The sequence below is a fragment of the Rhinolophus sinicus genome, linkage group LG04, assembly GCF_036562045.2.
Source record: "Rhinolophus sinicus isolate RSC01 linkage group LG04, ASM3656204v1, whole genome shotgun sequence".
NCBI classification, from domain to species: domain Eukaryota; kingdom Metazoa; phylum Chordata; class Mammalia; order Chiroptera; family Rhinolophidae; genus Rhinolophus; species Rhinolophus sinicus.
The window spans coordinates 180,877,649-180,896,620 of NC_133754.1; the positions used below are offsets into that span (position 1 = coordinate 180,877,649).

At 35.5% G+C, this 18,972-nt stretch overlaps 1 protein-coding gene across 3 annotated transcripts in view; it reads left to right on the forward strand.

Annotated features, from left to right (window-relative positions):
* The window catches only part of PBX3 (PBX homeobox 3), a 193,357-nt gene that overhangs the window by 162,396 nt on the left and 11,989 nt on the right, over positions 1–18,972 (forward strand). The window lies entirely within an intron of this gene.

Genomic DNA, 18,972 nt, shown 5'->3' on the forward strand with positions numbered 1-18,972 from the left:
TGCTACCATATAGAAGTGTAAATCTTCTATAGAGAGAACATAAACACGCCGTGGGAAGAGACACAGTTTATACTTAGGTGACCCTTTAGTAAATGGCATGGAGTCCTGCTTTCCCCAATTTAGATGACTGATCTAAGCCTCCAACAGTGAGAAACTAATTTATTTGTTGCCAATAGGAAATTTAATATAACTCTTTGGTGAAGCTTCGAGGAATTCACCAAGTCATTTCCTGATAATTATGCTATTATATTTGGGTCCCAAGGATTCCTTTGCTTTCTTGTTATCCATTAAACAGAAGAATTAAGTTCCTTCCTGTCACTGTCTGTTTGTATTTTATTTTAAACATCTATTTGTAGTAAATTGTGGCCCTAAAGGTAGCTGTCATCTACTAACAAAAATACATTTAATTTTACTAGACAGACAGACTGATATTTAGAACTGTACCTCCTTAAAAATTAACTATATCCTATTGGCATTGGCTCTAAAATGCCATTTTATTTAATATGAATATTGTTGTTTATAGATTGTCATTTGAATATCATTTCTTCATGGCATGCAAATGTGATGGTTACCAACTAAGTCTTGCAGTAGAACTTAAGGAAAAGCTGGCCCTTAGCAGAAATTCCAATGTTCCCTAGAGGTTGGTCACATGACACAGGATTTTAAAGTAGTTTCTATATAAACACTTAATGCTATTTATCTAAAGTCCAACATACTAAAGATCCACTTTACATTCTATTGAAAGTTTCATATCAATATTTTAAGTCATTGTTTTTTAAGGGAATAAGGTGTGGGTTTAAGATGTTATCCACCTCCTGTTTCGGCATTAGTTTCCATAGATCCTCTAAAGGAAAACAGATTTATAATTAAGATTTTATTTAATAGTTATTGTCACTCTCCTATGAAATTATGGTGTATCTTGTTTTTTTTCCCCCCTCAGTTTGAAATGGAATATAATTGATTTGGGTTACCAGCTTATAAAGATGTATATTATAAAACATTGCTATCTGAGTTATGTAGTATTCATTGCCACTTGAACTACTAAGAAACAGTACAATATGCTAGATCAGGCAGGGAAGATGAAGTTAAAAGTATATTTATATCAAGTGGATGTTTGCTGATACGGCATTTCTCTGAACATCGGTGAAAGGATTGGGCTCATGCTGAACACCAGCTGATGATGCCAAGTCTGATTTTCTGGCTCTCTCAGTAGCTCTCTGATTTAGAATGCCAATGTTTGCAGGTCCAGTTTAAAATAAGGGGTTTTCACGTTTCCACTCCTTTTCTTTTTTACTTCTGTAACATATTCACCATTGGAGAATAACACAGATTATATACATTTCTCAAACACTTATATAATCCTGGTTTTTCATTAGTTGTAGCATTTTGTGTGTAATATAAGATTTGCTTAACACATTTCTTGTGTAATAAGTGAGAGAAAAGTGTCCTTCTGTTTTAAACTAGGGAGGTTTTGCTCTACTTCTAACCTAGGCTAGGAACCGTTTACCAATATTTTTTTTTTAAATAGTTAATTTTTGTAGTCATTTCACTTGTTTTCTATTGAAAAATAGCTTTGCTACGTTTTGAAATTGTTTTAGTAATTGCTTGAGAGGTAGAAATAACGTAGATATGGGTGTATTATTCTGTCTAAACAGCAGACTTTCTGACCTTATTTCTCCCAGGTCAGCCTTCCAAATGCAGAACTTCAGTGATTAGTTTAAGTATCAATTTAAATTCTAGCAATTTCATCCCATTTTTACCTTTTTCCTGCCTAAAAAAGTTAATTTCTCCTCAGTAACTCCCCTACCCCATATTTTTCAAGTGGAAACAATGGTATTATCATTTTAAATATCAAAGTCATCAGTTGCTAGCCTTCTAATTAGCTCCCTTTTGTGTAAATTGTTTAGAAGTGAACGCAGAGAATGTTCTAGACCTGACAGGTTGACTACTTTGTAAAGAGAAAAAAACATTGGTTTTGTTTTTTTTATCGTTGTTCAAAATATGCATCCTACTAAAATACAATTAAATTTAGAATCAAGGAATTGTTCATATGCAAAGCTAACCTAAAAAAATTGAAACCCACTGAAAACAAGCAACTGTAGCAAGATATTTTTGCCAGATTTAGAGTATGTGAAACTGATTTATTCTCTCTTGATTAAAATACTTAAAATACTGCTTAAATACTTAATGATTAAAATAAGTAGGGAACTTTCAGAAGAAAATGTAAGGAAATATCTTTAGTACTTTGAAGGTAGGAAAGAAGTTCTTTAAAAGGACATAAAATGTGTAAGCAACAAAGTAAAGGACTGATAATTTCAGTAGTAGAACATTTTCCAAAGTACTTAATAAAGACTGAAACATCAACACAGTACAACCATTTTAGGAAAGATTGAATCAGGCAAGAAGCATCAATAAATACTAAATCTAGGGGGAAATTTTGATGAAGAACATGGTCCTTTATTATTTGTAAGGGATGAAAAAAACAAAAACAAAGAATAGAGAAATGGAGCAAAAACCTTGACCCAGTGATTGGAATCAGCGTCACCAAAGAGGGGCAGATGGACATTGTGTGTAGTGTTTCATCCAAGAATGTAACCTGAATCTAATCACTAGAAAACATCAGAGAAGCCCCAAAATGAGGAATGTTCTATTAGGGAAAAAGGGGGAGGGAACAATATTCTTAAAAATGTCAAAGAAAGGCCATGGAACTGTCCCAGATAAAAAGATGCTAAAGAGACATGACAGGCAAATGCAATACCTGACCCTAGACTGGATCCTGTACTGGAGGGGGAAATGCCATAAATGGTATTAATGGGTTAAATTTACTAAAGTAAATTGTAATTTATAATTATGCCATGTAAGAGAATTGTGTTATGTAAGAGAATATCTCTAGAATCTTAGGAAATACACACTGACTTACTCAGGGGTAAAGGGCCATGATACATATAACTTACTCTCAGGTAGTTCAGAAAAAATTTGTGTGTATGTATTTATATATGTATATGTGTACATGTATGGATATAAACACACACAGAGAATGACGTGTGTGTGCACACAAATCATAAAACAGATGGGCCAAATGGTAACAGGTGAATCTGGGTAAAGGGCATACATAGATGTTCTTTATAATATTTTAATTTTGCAAGTTTGATACTATTTCAAATAAAACCTTTTTTAAAATGTGAAGTTAGTCCACAAACTGCAAGATGTTTGTAAGTATATAAGCAAGAGGATTAAAATCCAAAATATGTAAAGAATTCATAACTTAATAAGGAAAGAACAACCTATTTGAAAAACAGACAAAAGACACAAATATTTGATAGAAGAAGAAATATAAATGGTCAGTTATATGAAAAGTTTCTTCTTATTGTTAGTAATCAGGAAAATGTGGTTTAACAACAGCAATGAAATAACATTTTTCATTTCCTGGGTTGGCAAAAAATCCTAAATTTGACCATTACAAGTCTGGACATTGTTGGCAAGAATACAGCAGCAGAAACCCTTAAATATCATTGGTAGGAATGTAAACTGGAAAACTTTTGGCATTATTTTATAAATTTGAACATATACATACCATTTGATCCATAATTTCACCTCTAGGTGAAATTTCCATAGAAAACCTCTTATATGTGTGTATCAGGAGACATGTGTAAGAGCATTCCTAGAAATGGTGTTTGAAATGGCAAAAATCTTGAAATAAGCCAATTTTCCATTGACTGGGGAAATGACTAAATCTGTGTTATAATCCCACAATGGATTACTATACAACAATGAAAAAAGAATGATCTACAGCTACGTACATCTGTTTGAGTTAATCCAGAAACAACATTGAATGAAAAATGCAAATTGCAGAATATCTGTAGTATGATATCATTTTTATAAGTTCAGATCCAAGCAAATTAAACAACATATTCTTAGGGGAATATATATATATATATATATATATATGTGTGTGTGTGTATATATATATACACATATATATATACACATATATATGTGTGTGTAATGGGAATGATTTTTTAAAATGTAGTTAAGTGGAATGGGATTAGGGAGAAAAATTCAAGGAGTTTCAGTGGTATTATTAGTAGGATATTAAGTTGAGCAGTAGATTTATAGGGCTTAACTTAATGTTCATGCATTATAGACCTACATATATAAGTCAAGGAAGTCTTATGTGAATTATTAAATCAAAATAACAGAATTTGGAAAGGAATATTTTCATTCATGTGTTAACAAAAAGTTTGTTGTAATACCTGTTACGTGCAAGACATTGTGCTAGGGATAGAAGAGACATCTATGAATTTAACAAGCCAAACCCCCACCCTGCCTAACAGATCTGTGTATGGCTGTTCACCAAGTGATGTTTGAGAATTTCCTTAGCAACAGTATTCCTAACAGCCAAACTAGAAACAATGGAAATGTCCATCGATAGGAAAATGGGTGAATAAAAGTGGTATATTTAAAATGTATATTTGGAATATTATGTAGCAATGAGAATAAATAAACTAAACTATTATGTAACTGCATAATGCTAAGTGAAAGAAGTCAGGCACTTGGTGTATGAATCCATTTATTAAAAAGTTCAAAATCAGGCAATATTAATCTTAGTGTTACAAGTCAGGATAGTGGTTCCCCGTGGGGGAATAGTGATATTTTTGGGGGGGAGGTGGGAATGTTTCTTTAGCTAAATGATTTCATGGATGTGTTCACTTTATGAAAATTCATCAATTATGATGTGCGCCCCCTTTTTTGTATATATATTTTGTACTTTACTAAAAGGTTTACTTACACAACAACAACAAACATGCCCTCATGGAACGGACATTTTCCTGAGAGGATACAAACAGATAAAATAACTAAATGAGATGATAAATTAGAAAGTGATAGGTGTTATGGAGAAAAATAAAGGAGGAAAGGAGAACAGAGCATTAAAGTGTCTAATTTTTAATAAGGTAGTAAAGAAAGCCCCTCCTGAGAAAATATCTTTTAGTAAAGATTGAAGGAGATGAAGGAGCAAGCCATGTGGCTAGTTGGTAAAGAGCATTCCAGGCAGAGGGAACAGTACGTGCAAAGGCCCTGAGGTAAAGGCGGCCTGAGCAAGTGGTAGAAGTAATTAAGAGATGAAGGTAAAGAGACTGTGAGGTCCAGGTAGGTGGTGCAGGGGTCTTGTAGACCTTGGGAATGACGTGGAAAACTGAGGAATGCTGTGATCTGACTTAAGTTTTAACAGGATCAGCCTGGCAGCTTGTAACATAAATACTTACAGGTAGGTGAAAATTTTACAATTTATATTAGTCCCACGTTAATTTACACTATTATAAATAGCCTTAACATAGAATTACAGGCAGAACTCAGAATTTATAATCCCTGATTTCCTAAGGCTTGGTTTGATTGAGTAAGCTGGAGTTCCCTTTTTACATAACACTCTGAACATTCACAAAAGAAGAAATTACTTCAAATGTCATAAGCACTGAGAATCATACTTAAATTGTCAAATATTCTTAGTGGAACAGATATTAATATGCTTTTACTTTTCAGAATAGAGCTAACTTGCATTGATTATTCAAGTTAGCAAGTCACAAAAAACTCCATTGTTCTCCTGATTCCGGTTTTGAATTTAAATTACTCTGGCCCTACTTTCTGTGCTAGGTGTTTTTAGAATGAAAAATGTTAACTTATTCTTCATTGCTCCTCTAATTGAAATGTACTATAAAGAAAATATTGATTTTTTTCCCCCCTTAACAGATGAGAACCTGAAATGGTAAAGAGGTTAATTGGCAGCAGTGGGATTCATTCATTCATTCATTCAACTAACGTATTTTTAAAATAATCTTTTATTTTTCAATTACATTTGACATACAATATATTAGTTTCAGATGTACAACATAGTGATTAGACATTTATATAACTTACAAAGTGATCACTTCGATAAATCTAGTACCCATCTGACACCATACATAGTTATTACAATATTATTGACTATATTTCTTATGCTATATTTTACATTCCCATTACTATTTTGTAACTATGAATTTGTACCTCTTAATCCCTTCTCCCTCTTCAGCTATCCCCGCAAACCCCCTCCCATCTGGCACCCATCAAAATGTTTTCTGTATCTAGTATGAGTTTGTTTCTGTTTTGTTTATTAATTTTTGTTTTTTAGATTCCACATATAAGTGAAATTACATGGTATTTGTCTTTGACTTAATTTCACTCAGCATAATAGGCTGTAGGTTCATCCATGATGTTGCAATTGGCAAGGTTTTATTCTTTTTTATGGCGAGTAATGTTCCATTGTATATATGTACCCCCTCTTCTTTATCCATTCATCTGTCGATGGACACTTAGGTTGCTTCCATTATCTTGGCTATTGTAAATAATGCTGCAGTGAACATATGGATGCATATGTCTTTTTGACTTGGGCTTCTTCACATAAATACCCAGAAGTGGAATTACTAGGTCTTTCTTTGTCTCTTGTTATAGCCTTTGTTTTAAAGTCTGTCTGGTACACGTATTGCTACCCCAGCTTTTCTTTGTTTACATTTTCATGAAGTGTTTTTTTTTCCCTTTACTTTCAGTCTGTGTGTGTCTTTCTATCTGAAGTGAGTCTCTTGTAGGCAGCATATGTAAGGGTCTTGTTTTCTTTTCCATTCAGCACCCACGTTTTTGATTGGAGCATTTAATCCATTGACATTTAACATAATTGTTGATAGATATGTAGTTACTGCTATTTTATTATTCATATTTTTGATCATTTTTCATTCTTCTTCAAAAGAAGTCTCTTTAAAATTTCTTGTAATACTGGTTTGATGGTGATGAACTCCGTTAGCTTTTTCTTGTCTGAGGTCAACTAATGTGTATTTTAGAGCCTTTCAAGTGGTGCACGACACCTACTTTTGTAAGAGTCTGATGTGGAGGAAAGTAACCCTTACAGATGAGGAGACCGATGTTCAGAGAAGTTCAGTGATTTGACAAGTCACAGGTCTTTAGGAGTGGGAGAGCTAGAGGTTCTTGCTAAAAAGGAAGAAACTGGATTTTTACTTTTTTTCCTGCAAGAGGCAGTGTGATTCCTGTAGCCTGGGGCCCCAGCTGCACAGTCTTGTTTTGTGAGACACAGGCCAGGGCTTATATCACTAGGGCTGCATCATTTCCCCCTAAGCTACTTCAGAGACTCCAGGCTAGTTAGTAGTCTGAGGTCTCCTTACTCATTAAACTACTTATTCCAAATCAGTGAATATTCAGTAAGCTAATTAAAATTTGTAAGTAAGATTTCCTTATTAAAAAAAATCTATTAAAATAAGAAGAAGCCCGTTAAAATAATAATTAGAGTAGGAAAAAAAGAGATGACTATCAAATTACAGTATCTCTTTCAGCTATCCATAAAGGCCTTTTCAGTTACTTTGGCAGTAGACAGAAAGCAGAAGCAGATTTCTACTGTGAGTGTGCAATTGGTGAGCTGGAGACAAGTTGAAGGAAAACGGCAGCTATTTTGTTAAAGTGGTTCTTTCACACTGTCTTAAGGCTACAGACCCTCTGTTCTGTAAAGGCTCTGCTTGTGTATCCTAGTGGAGATGGGATGTCATTAAACAGTGTGCAGAGAACAAAGGAGCAGGTTGTAAAAAGATGGGAGCTTTGAGGATACTGTAATACCTCTGAGCACAGATAAGGCATATCTGCATGATTTAAAGAAAACAGGAAGCCTCCGATTTTTTGTTGTCATTCTCTAGTAACAATCAGCATTATAATTAGTTAGCATGGTCCCTAAAGCTTGCTCCAGTGATGTCAGGTATTATATTTATTTTAGAATTGACTTTTTTTTAGGGAATCTCTAGCACTTGTTTGACGTGATACCCAAACTAAGGATAGTTAGACTATTTCCAGCGTAGATGTAGTGTTGCTTGAGTTTTCGTATACCTTAGAAAACGCCACACTCAGAATCATGACCCCTCCAGCTTATGTCCCTGTCGTCTTCTTCTGCCTATTCCTTCCCTCTGAGTATTCCCATCAGTCTCTCCTCATACCTGTCCCTGATCATCGCGTCTCACCGTTCCATTGCCTCGCTTCTGTGAGGCATGTCAGACCAATAGGCCAATATATTAGTCAGGGTCCCAGCAGAAAACAGATGGCACACTCAAATCAGAGTAATTTGAGGAGAGTTTAATCAAGTGACTCCGTGTATTTACAGAAGTATGGGCAAAGGGAAACCACAAAGAATAATACTGGTAATGCGTGGTTCCTTCCCCTTGGCCTGAGAAGATGAAGGAAGTGTTCCCAGAACCCAACAAGACACAGAAGGTGTGAGGAAAAGGGCAGTAACCGAGACCTCCAGTTAAGGCAGTATTACAGTGAGGGACTCAGTGGAACCAATACTCTGGCCTTCCTTTCCTCTCCTTACCTCCTACCAGTGACTTCTTTGGCCGGCAGCCTGAAGGCATATAGGGCAGCCTCTTGGGGCCCAGAGCAGGGTGAGAGGACGGAGGGAGGAGTAAGCAGAAGATACACAGTGTAGCCTGAAGGCCAAAAACACCAAATCACAAAGGCTCCGAAGTTCAAGCCTCCTGGCTTTCCAATCAAGTTGACTCTGTCATACGCCCACCCAGGACACGTGGTAGTCTCCAGAGATGCTCTTGGACTGCCTTTGTCCTTGCCTTTTGGCTTTTCTTCTTTCCTGATTCTTTTGTCAGTTATGTGGAGAGTATATTATTTTTCTAAAATAAATACGGATTTTGAGAGTAGCAGCTACACACAATTTGATCCAACTCAAGGTGCTTTTCAAGATTTGGTTATTTTCCTAATTCACTAAACAAGTACTGAGTGCCTACTGTGCACCAGGCACTGTGCTTGGCACTAAGGCAAGCAAAGGTGAATAAGAGGGTTCTTCTCCCTTAGAAATATCAAATTTGTTGGGCGAGACAGACAAGCATGTTACTGACAGGATACAAAGATTACCTGGGGGAGTGCACAGGTGCGTATGGGTGCCATTTGGAATATGGTACAAAAGGGTGTTTACTTTCTACTGAGAGGATTAGGGAAAGTCGCCCAACTTATTAGCTCTGTGACCCCGTGCAAGTCATTTAACCTCACTGTGCTCATTTCCTTATATATATATAATTTGGATAAAAGGAGCATGTATTTCATAGGGTTATAGCAGTTTCATTGTGATAATATATGTGAAGCACCTAGTAGAGTGTCTATTACAGAGTAAGAAGAAGATATAATAATAATAATTATTCTGTTTCTCCTGCCTGGAATGGTCTGACCCTGTTCCCCGTACACAAATGTATAGACATTAATTACTATTCTTTTGAATAGTAATTAATTACTATTCAAACATCAGTTCTTCAAGAAAGCTTTCCTTTTACTCCCAGTTCATATCCTCCATTATATATTCTCATAGATGCTTATACTTTTCCTTGATTGCACTTACCACAATTTTAACTAAATGATGTATTGCTTAATGCTATTCCCCTGACAGATGGTGAATTCCATGTTGATAGGGACTGCAGTCTTATTCAGCACTATAATCTTAACTTGTAGCACAGTGTACAGCACATAGACATTCAATAAATGTATGTTGAAGAAATGATTTAGGTAGAAAATCAAGCTTGAGCCTGACTGGGGAAGGTCTGCAATTATGATGTTTAGATGTCTGCAATTCTGCCTGCAATTATGAGGTTGAGCAGTTTACATGTCTGTTCTACAATAATTAATTAATTTATTCAACAGTATTTATGCAACTAGTGATTTCTGGATACTGTGCTACGTGTAACAGTGAATACAGCAGAGATTCTGTTCTTGTGGAGCTTATTCTAATGAGGAAAGAAGAATAATTAATTAGATAAATATACATATGTGTATATGTATATGTATATATACAATTACAAATAATAATATATAATTATATATTATGTCATATGGTAATAAATGCTATGAAATAAAATATTGAAAATAAGGACTGTTGTGTTGAGGTGTACAATCAGATTGAAAGATAATCCTAGATAAATGTCTAACTATTACATTGTTTTGTACACCTGAAACTAATAAAAAAAGTTAAAAAAAAAAAAAGAAAGATAATCCTAGCACCTGGTATAAGATCAATTTGAAGTGGAAACCACTAGAATAAGAGTGAGTAAATTGATTATTGGTATAATTCAGGCAAGAGGTGGTGAAAATTCAAATTAAGCCACTAAAAGTGGAAAACAGGAATGAATTTGAAAAGTATTCTGTTGATAGAATTGATATTTTGGAGATTGGGTAAATAATTGAATATCAGTTTGAAGAGGAAAGAGTAATAGAAGATAGCTGAGGTATTTAGCCTAGATCATTGAAGATGGTGATCTTATTAGCTGACATAAGAAACAAGAGGAAATGCTAGTTTTATGGAAGGGAGATTAAAGGTTTGTGATAGTTATGCCAAGTTTGCTTTGACATCAGCATCCCAGTTGGGAAATGTTCAGTTTGGAAACATAATTTAGGAGAAAGGTAAAGATTAAAGATGTAGCTTGGGAGTCATTCCCTTAAGTTCATAGTTGAGGCCGTGGAAATGGATACTGTTGTCCAGGGAATTTGCAGATAAGGAGAAAATAAGGCCAGGGCAAATAACTTTTTCTTGGGTCATTAGTCAATTCTGAGGGGGTGACTAAGAGGCTGAGAGGTTAAGTAGTGCCTTTGACAACTTTGCTGGGTTGAAAGGGTGGGAATTGGTGTCTAGGTGTCTGGGACCTACCAAAGGAGGCTATTTCATTTCCCTTGCTTTGCATTAGGACTTTAATTACTAGGGCTACATTCTAGTAGCAAGGGTGCATTGGAAGTAATTCTCCTTCACTTACCTCAGTCTTTGAAACTGGATTACTAGTACTCATAGGTGCCTAGACAATGCAAATATAATATTTTTGTGGAGACAGATAATGTCATTCTAGGCGTCAAATTGTTTCTATAAACAAAGCAAATATAACATTGGACACACAACTAAAAAAAAAAGTAGACACACAAGAAGACATGATAACATGTACTGAAACTAACACAAACAACAGGCAATTGAAACATACACATAGAAACCTAGAAAGTAAAAGGATCTGATATGGACTGTAAATAACAACTGCTTAATATATCCAAAGAAATAAAAGGCAAAATGGAGAATTTTGTCAGATAACTAGAAACCATAAAAAAAAATTAAATGGGAATTTTAGAACCAAAAATAACAGTAACCAAAATTGAGAATTCAGTGTATGGGTTTAAAAGCAGAGTAGACATAGTTGAAGGGAGAATTAGTGAACTGGAAGATGGGTTATAAGAAAATAACCATACTAAAGAATGGGGAGATAAAAGGATAGAAAATCGTGAGAGAGAATAACGACAGTGAGGATACAGCAAGGAGTCTGTAATAAATGTAATCGGAGTCTCAGAAGCAAACCTAAGAGTGGGTCAGAAGCAATATTTGAAATGCAAAGGCTAATAACTTTCCAAAATTGATGGAAGATTCCAAAACATAGATTCATGAAAAACTACAGCCCCCAAACAGAATAAATAAATAGGACTCCATATTGAACAATGTCAAAACAAAAGCTGCCAGAGGGAAAAAATAAGATTCCCTTCAACAAAGCAGCAATTAGACGGACTACTGGGTTTTCTGTTTGTTTGTGTTAATGAAAACAATAAAGCCATAATACAGTGAAATGGTATCTTTAAAGGAATGAAATGAATTAAATGTCAACCTAGAATTTCATATCTGCCAAAATATTCTTCAGGAAGAAGTTAAAAGATTCCAGATAGAAGGTGGGAGATGCAGAAAGGAGTAGAAAAGCAAAGGAAACGGCAAATGTATATGTGAATCTAAATGAATATTGTTTAAAATAATGAAGTCTGTTGGATTTACAATGTGTTGAATTAAAATACATAATGATAATACTTTGTAAGTTATGAAGGGAAGGTAAGTGTTCTAAGGCTCTTGAGTTTTCTGCAAGAGGTGATAAAAGGAACAATATGAAAGTATCAGTACTTAGTGTTAGACTTGATAGAATGTATAATCTCTAGGGTAATTACGTAAAGAATGCTAAAAGAGTGTATAACTTCCCAACTAATAAAAAGGAAATGTGGATTTTTTTTTTTTAAATAAGCAATCTAAAAGAAGGTGGGGGGAGGGAGAGCATAGTAAGTGGGACAATTTGGAAGCACTTAGTAAGATGATAGGTCCATACCCAAATATCTCAATACTTACATTAAATGTAAATGAATCGAATGCTCTAAGAAATAGGCGTATATTGTCAGCCAAGATATAAAAATAAAACTTGATTATATGTTCTCTAAGAGACCAATAAGGATGCAGAAAAAAAGAAAATAATAGTATGGGGGGGAAATATAACATGCAAACAATAACCAAAAAGAACGTTGGTGTTTCTCTATTCTATCAGATAAAGAACACTGCAAGGCAAAAAGTTTTACTAGAGATAAATAGAGGCACTAAAGAATAATGATACGACAATTCTATATTTGTATGTACCTAATAGGAGCTTAAAAAACTTGCAAAATTTTAAAGAAAAATAGACAAATGCAAAATCATTGTAGGAGATTTTCATATCTTTGTGTAACAGAAAACATACACACACTCACTCAGTAATGACCTAGAACAGTGCTTCTCAAACTTCACATGCAAAGCAATGATCTGGAGAACATCTTGGAATACAGAATCCTGGGCCCAGTTCCCAAAGGTTCTAATTCAAACGGTCTGCAAGGGGGCCTGACAATTTGCAGCTACCAGGTAATGCCAATGCTGATGGTTCCAGGACCACACTTTGAGTAGCGCAAATATAAAACATTTGAACACGATGATTAGCAAACGACCTAATGAACATATATAGAACACTATAGCCAACAAATGCAGAATATGTGTTCTTTTGAAGCAGTTGCAGAGCACTTTGAAAATTAACTATATTCTGGGTCATAAAGCACCTCTCAATAAATTTAAAATAATTCCAAACACAATTTCTGACTACAGTGGAATTAAACTTAAAATTAGTAACAAAATGATTACTATAAAAGTCCCGTGTATTTGAAAATAAAAGCAATATGTTTCTTAATAACTCATAGGTAAACCACAATGGAAATTGGAAAATATTTTAACTGAATGATAATGAAAATACGACCTATCAAAACTCAAGGGATGCAGCTAAAGCCATGCATAGAAGGAAATGTATAGCTTTACATATATTAAACATACATGTATGTATGCGTATGTGTGTATATACACACGTAAAGAGAGAGGAAGAGAGTGGCGGGAGAGGAAGAGAGTGGTGGAGAGGAGCAAATCATCCATCCCAAGGTGTTATAAAGGGCAATAAATTCAACCAAAACAAGTGGTAGGAGAGTCTAAAGAGAAGTACAGAAATTAATGAAATTTTAAATATACTGTAGAGCTCAACAAAAGCAAAAGTTTTTTTTAAGTCTCCCTTCTTATATTCTTTGCAAATATTTCTTAATATACCTCTTCAGATATTCATTCTGAACCATATTGTATTCACTACCTTTGTTTTTTGGGTTTTTGTTTGTTTGTTTGTTTTAACTATTTGTGCTTGTTTTATCCATAAAATGGGGGGAGGTGGACGCTATCTCATTGGATTATTATGAAGATTTAATGATGTAATATATGTGAAGTGCTTAGAATAGTGCTTGGTACTTAAGAAGCCCCATATAAATGTTTACAACTATTGTTATTACAAGAGGACACAGGTGGTCATGGACAGAATGAGGAGGAGGGTAAAATTGGATTTGGGAGGTTGAAGGGACTGGCTTGTGGGAATGTAGTGCTTGTTGGGCACTCTAAATATGTCTGGGATGGATGATCTGGCCAGAGATGAGAGAAAAGGTAGAGTAATCGGCAGAGCACGCCAACAGCCTGGGCCTGTGACTTGCCCTAGCAGGGCTCAGCGCCCAGGAGTGGAAGGGGCTAAAAGAACTAATGGATTACCCCCACTTGGACCTTGTCAGGTGACTGAGTTGAATCAAGAGAGAAAAATTCTAAAGGATTATAGTTTCCTTTTCTCTGTCTTGATTTCCTAAAGTTAGATATTTAGATCATTGCCCTGCACATACTCCAGATTTTTTTAACCCAAACTAAGTTTTGTTACTTGTGTTCCATTGAGGCAGTGATACTATCGTTTCATATCACTTATTTTGAGAAATTGGGACCTTAACTCTAGATGACTACATTCAGATGGTACAGAAAAGTCACTCAGATTCCACTCCACCACTGTTAAGTCACAGTGTGACCTTGAGCAAATTATTTAACCTGAAGTCTCCAATTTTTGACCTGTAAAATTAGGAGAATGATAATTTTTTTCAGAGATTTGAAGGCTAAATGAGATCATGTATGTAGAATGCCTAGTACAGAGCCTGGCATATCAGTACTCAATAATGCTAATTTGTCACCCGTTTCACCAGAGTTTTTTGCTGGGTATGTTGTGCAGACAGAGCCTTGTAAAGGTTTCAAAAGAAAGAGGGAACAGAGGCTCTGCCCTCCAGCAAACTAGTATGCTAACAGCCCCCTAGGTTTTCACAGGCTCCACAAAACTGAGAGCCAGAAGGGGCAAGGAAGGGTATGGTGAGTGGGGTTGTGTCTATTCTTAGTCTCTGAATAGACCTACTCTTGGTGTATTCTTTATTCTAAAAATGTATGTGATTCATTTTTAGTGGGAATTATGTATGTTGAAAGGGTAGTACACCTTTTGAGGACAGATATTCCCATTTTAAATAAACTCAGTGAAATTTTCTGGATTTTAAAAAAGAAAACTGTGGTTTGTATTTGGTAGGGAACGGTGTTTGAATAAATAAGGGTTTCCGTGAAACAAGAGGCTTGACTAAAAGACACTGAATAAATTTTGATGTTTTCAGTTATAGGAATTAGATTTACATGACACTTATCTGGACAAAAAAATCTGCTCCCTGATTGTTTATTAAGGAGTGCTCTTGAGTTTTAGTTCTGGGATGCTGAGGTGCCTGGGAAATGGCTGCGTCTTTCAGTGCAGCTGATGGGAGGCAGCTCCATGGTCGTGCTGTCAGTGTTTCAAAATCTGTCAGAGGCTTTCCATGGAGCCTATGAAGGAACCTATTCAGTTGTACACCTAGCACATTTTTATTTTTTTAAATGAGAGAATTTTAAAGAAAAAAGGCTGTAACTGAAAACATCATCTGAGGTCATTTAGAACCACCCCTCAGTACATGTTTTAGGGAGATGAATGGTGTCATCTGTTTTGTATGTACTGTGGCCGCGAGGCTGACGTTTTATATACTTTTGCAGATGAGTCGCTTTGTGAATGTCACAAGCAGTTATCAGTCTATCACGCATAGTGTAGAAAGGGCAAAGCCAAACTGTAAGGGTGTCAGGACATTATGGCAATAAAATTTTTCACAGCCTCAAAAAAAAAAAAAAATACAGTACTTGACAAGTGAATCTGTTTTAAATTATTTCAAATACTATGGAAACTGAATTTCTATTTGTTCAGTTCTCCCACTAGAAGTGGGTTGTGTTTCAAAAGTTGGTTTTCAAGTCAGTTGTTAGGAATTTGGAACTTAGTTTCTAAACAAAAAAATGGTTTGGACTTTTGGGCTCGCTCACATTTTAACCATAAAAGAGCCGAAATATTTTGCACTGAAAAGGTAGAATATACTTTGTAGCCCTAGCCATTTAATAAATGGAAAAGAAATAAAATTGAGTAAATAATTTTTAAATTTTTTTATTGAGAGTATTGATTTAAAACAGTCTCTCTCTTCCACCCCTCATTCAAGTGGAATCACATAATAGGGATGAAACATATTGATTAGAGAGAAACTATTTATTAGAGGTAAAATTGTTTACCATGTAAATATGCTACATGTTCCATTATACACAACTTGGCATTTCAACATTTCATAATCTGTTGCATTTAATTAGGCACAGTACATAAAGTATGCATCACAAGTAAACACGGGAAACACAATGGCATATTTTTCTAAGATTTGTGCTTCATAAATTTTTAGTTTGCTAATCTCAATAATGATGTTTTCATGTCAGCTGCTTCTTTTCCAAACAAGTGATGATCCTCTCCCTAATGTACTTGACGCAAGGAAGCAAAACTAAGGCTGAACTCTGAAGTTCTGCACTCTGCCTCTTGAAGATTAAGTCTTTAAGTACTAATTTTTCTCTTTTATTTAACATTGTTATTGAAATGATAAGTAATTGTAGTGATAGATTTTGAAATGTAAGGTGCAGCTAATGCTAATTAATTAATAAGCTGGCTTTCAGTGACTGTAGAGACATTGTAGATGGTTTAGCTTTTTAATTTGAACATGGAATTTTTTCTTACATGCAAAGCAATCTGGGAAATTTTAATGGCTTGAGATTTACAAAGTGTGTGATTTGAATTATTTGAAGAATCCTTCGAGCTGCCGATGCCGTCTTCCAGACAGAACGCAGAAATGGAATTGTTGATCCCTGTAGCTGCGTGGGCCCGCACCGGGCCTGGCACTTTTAAAGACTGTTAAATAGCTTTTGATTGTTTTAAAAAGCAGCTTGGTTACTTTTGCTTTGAAAAATACGTTTTTCTAATTTAAAAAATGCCAATATTTGCTTATCTGAAATCAATTTGGATATACTTGAAAACATACAGAAAAACAGAAAAATAGGAATTAACTTATAAACCCATTCTAAAAGATAATTATTGGTACGTGTGTCCTAGCACTTTTTTCCTGTGCATATGTATACATGTGACGTGTTTATATGTGTGCATGTGCACACCTATGTATGTCTATGTGTGAGTATTTTTACAAAAAGAACCCCACAAATTTTATGCTGTATGCAAAAAAAAAAAAAAAAAGCCTTTTCCTCCTTCTTATATTATGACTATTTCCCCAGGTCAATATTCTTCGTCTACATGATTTTTAGTCAGTGATCATATTCCCTTATACTGATGTGCTAAAAATGAATCTTTTCCTTTTTTTGACGATTAAGTGTAGGACTGCAGCAAATCTCTGCACATGTATCTCTAAATATTTCCTCAAAATAAGTTCTCAGTAGTGCTGATTCAGAGGCTATGTACATATTTGCTGGTTTGTTCTCCAGGAAAGTTACACTAAATAATAAGTAAACTATAGGTTTATTTGTTTAATAAGAATTTTTTTGATTTCCTAAAGCTGATAAATATGTTCTTTGTCCAGCTCCAAAAGGTCGTTGTGGTACAAAGAAGTGGTTGCCTGCCTGAGCCCTGTTGTTATAGCTGAAGGTCTTTACCAGGCACACCCCATTCAAGGGGCTCCCAGCTGTACTCACACAAAGAAGTTCAAATGCAGTCAGATTAGCCTGCTCACTTAAGACAGCAGTCTGGACCTAGGGAATATTGTTCCACAAAGTAATTGAAGATTTTCCAAAGGGAACTAGGGCATGCCTGCTTCTAGGGTTGTCACTGGCCATCTTTCCTTATGTGTATATGTACTCCTTCCTAAAATCTGTGTGCCTTGGAAAGCTGCTATGATAGAAGCATGTGTGGATTGCCTTTTTCCCTCCTCCCCTTTCCCACTTGGCCTTTCCCATTCTATAAAAAGAATATTCCCACCCAATACAATGGCCCTAGTGTCCTGGAGTATGAGACCTTCTCCAGTGCCTAACAAGGGATTATGTGAAATATTGGTGATAAAAAAAACCTCCTTCAATCAGCATTTTATAACCCTACACTCCTCTGATTAAGAAATGCATATGTGAGGAAACCTTACTTTTGGTGGTCAAAATAAGATTTTATGTATCAAAGTAAGTATTTACTTTGATCGATGTTAGACTAATTTAGCTTAATCCAGATGATATATTAAACATGTAGATGTGGGGTGGCCAGTTAGCTCAGTTGGTTAGAGTGTGGTGCTGATAACACTAAGGTTGCCAGTTTGATCCCCTGTGGGGCCACTGTGAGCTGCACCCCCTAAAAAATCCCATGTACAGTCTTGTAATTATAGGAAATAAAAATAATTTTAAATTTTCAATTTCCACATATTTCTATTGTATAACATAAAAGTATATTGCATTAAGATAATACGGGAGGGAGACGAAATGGAAATACTCTTCCAAGAACAAAAAAATAGCGCACAAATTTTTTGATTGTTAAAGAAAAGCGAATTTATGTATTTTTAAAATGGATAGTGGATATCAAATTGCTTTGCTATTTATATTTGGTTGGATACATTTTAAAGAATAATGTTACCATTTTTTAAAATGTCAACATTTATGACAAACTGAAATAACATTGTTTACAACTACATAAACTTATAATGAAAAATTGTAGATGCCAACTTTAAAAATGTGCAAAGGAGGAAAAATATGTGTGAGTGGGTACCTGATTTTTCAAAATTTCCTCAGGGAATATTCCAGCAAAAAGTGTGCAGACCACTGACATGGGCCAGGTACCTGGGTAGGAAGGCTGCATCACCTGGCCTCAGGTGGCCTCGCTGGAACTATTGCCCACTGTACTTCCCAGAAATCTCAGGCTTGATCTCAGTCTCCCGTCCACTTAGCTGGAACTTACTCATCCCAGGGTGGGTGTGGGAGGTATAACCTGCAGAGCCCCCCCTTCAGGCTTCTGCTTGCGTGGGACACTCCCCTGTCCTGTGCCTTAGCCAGAGCCTTCCCTTCCTTCAGGTGCCTTTACCTGCTCATCCCCCTAACTCCCCCCTCCTCTCACTGCTCCCTCATTCTCTCCAGTAGGTCACTTGTTAGTCCTCTTCCACTCAGATGTCACCTCTTCCAGAAACAGCCCTTGATTCTCCTTTCCTTTTTTCCTTTAGAATGGTTTCTCCTTCCTCTTTCATTACAAAAGAGGGGTTCAGAGGTTAAGAAGGGAAAAGGGAGCTAAGTTAGAGAGCAGAGTAAGTCTCTGGGATCAGGGAGAGGGAGGCAGCAGTTTATGTTTTTGGCTTGTTTGTGTCAACAGAGCTTCTAGAGGTTTGTACCTCTGAAAT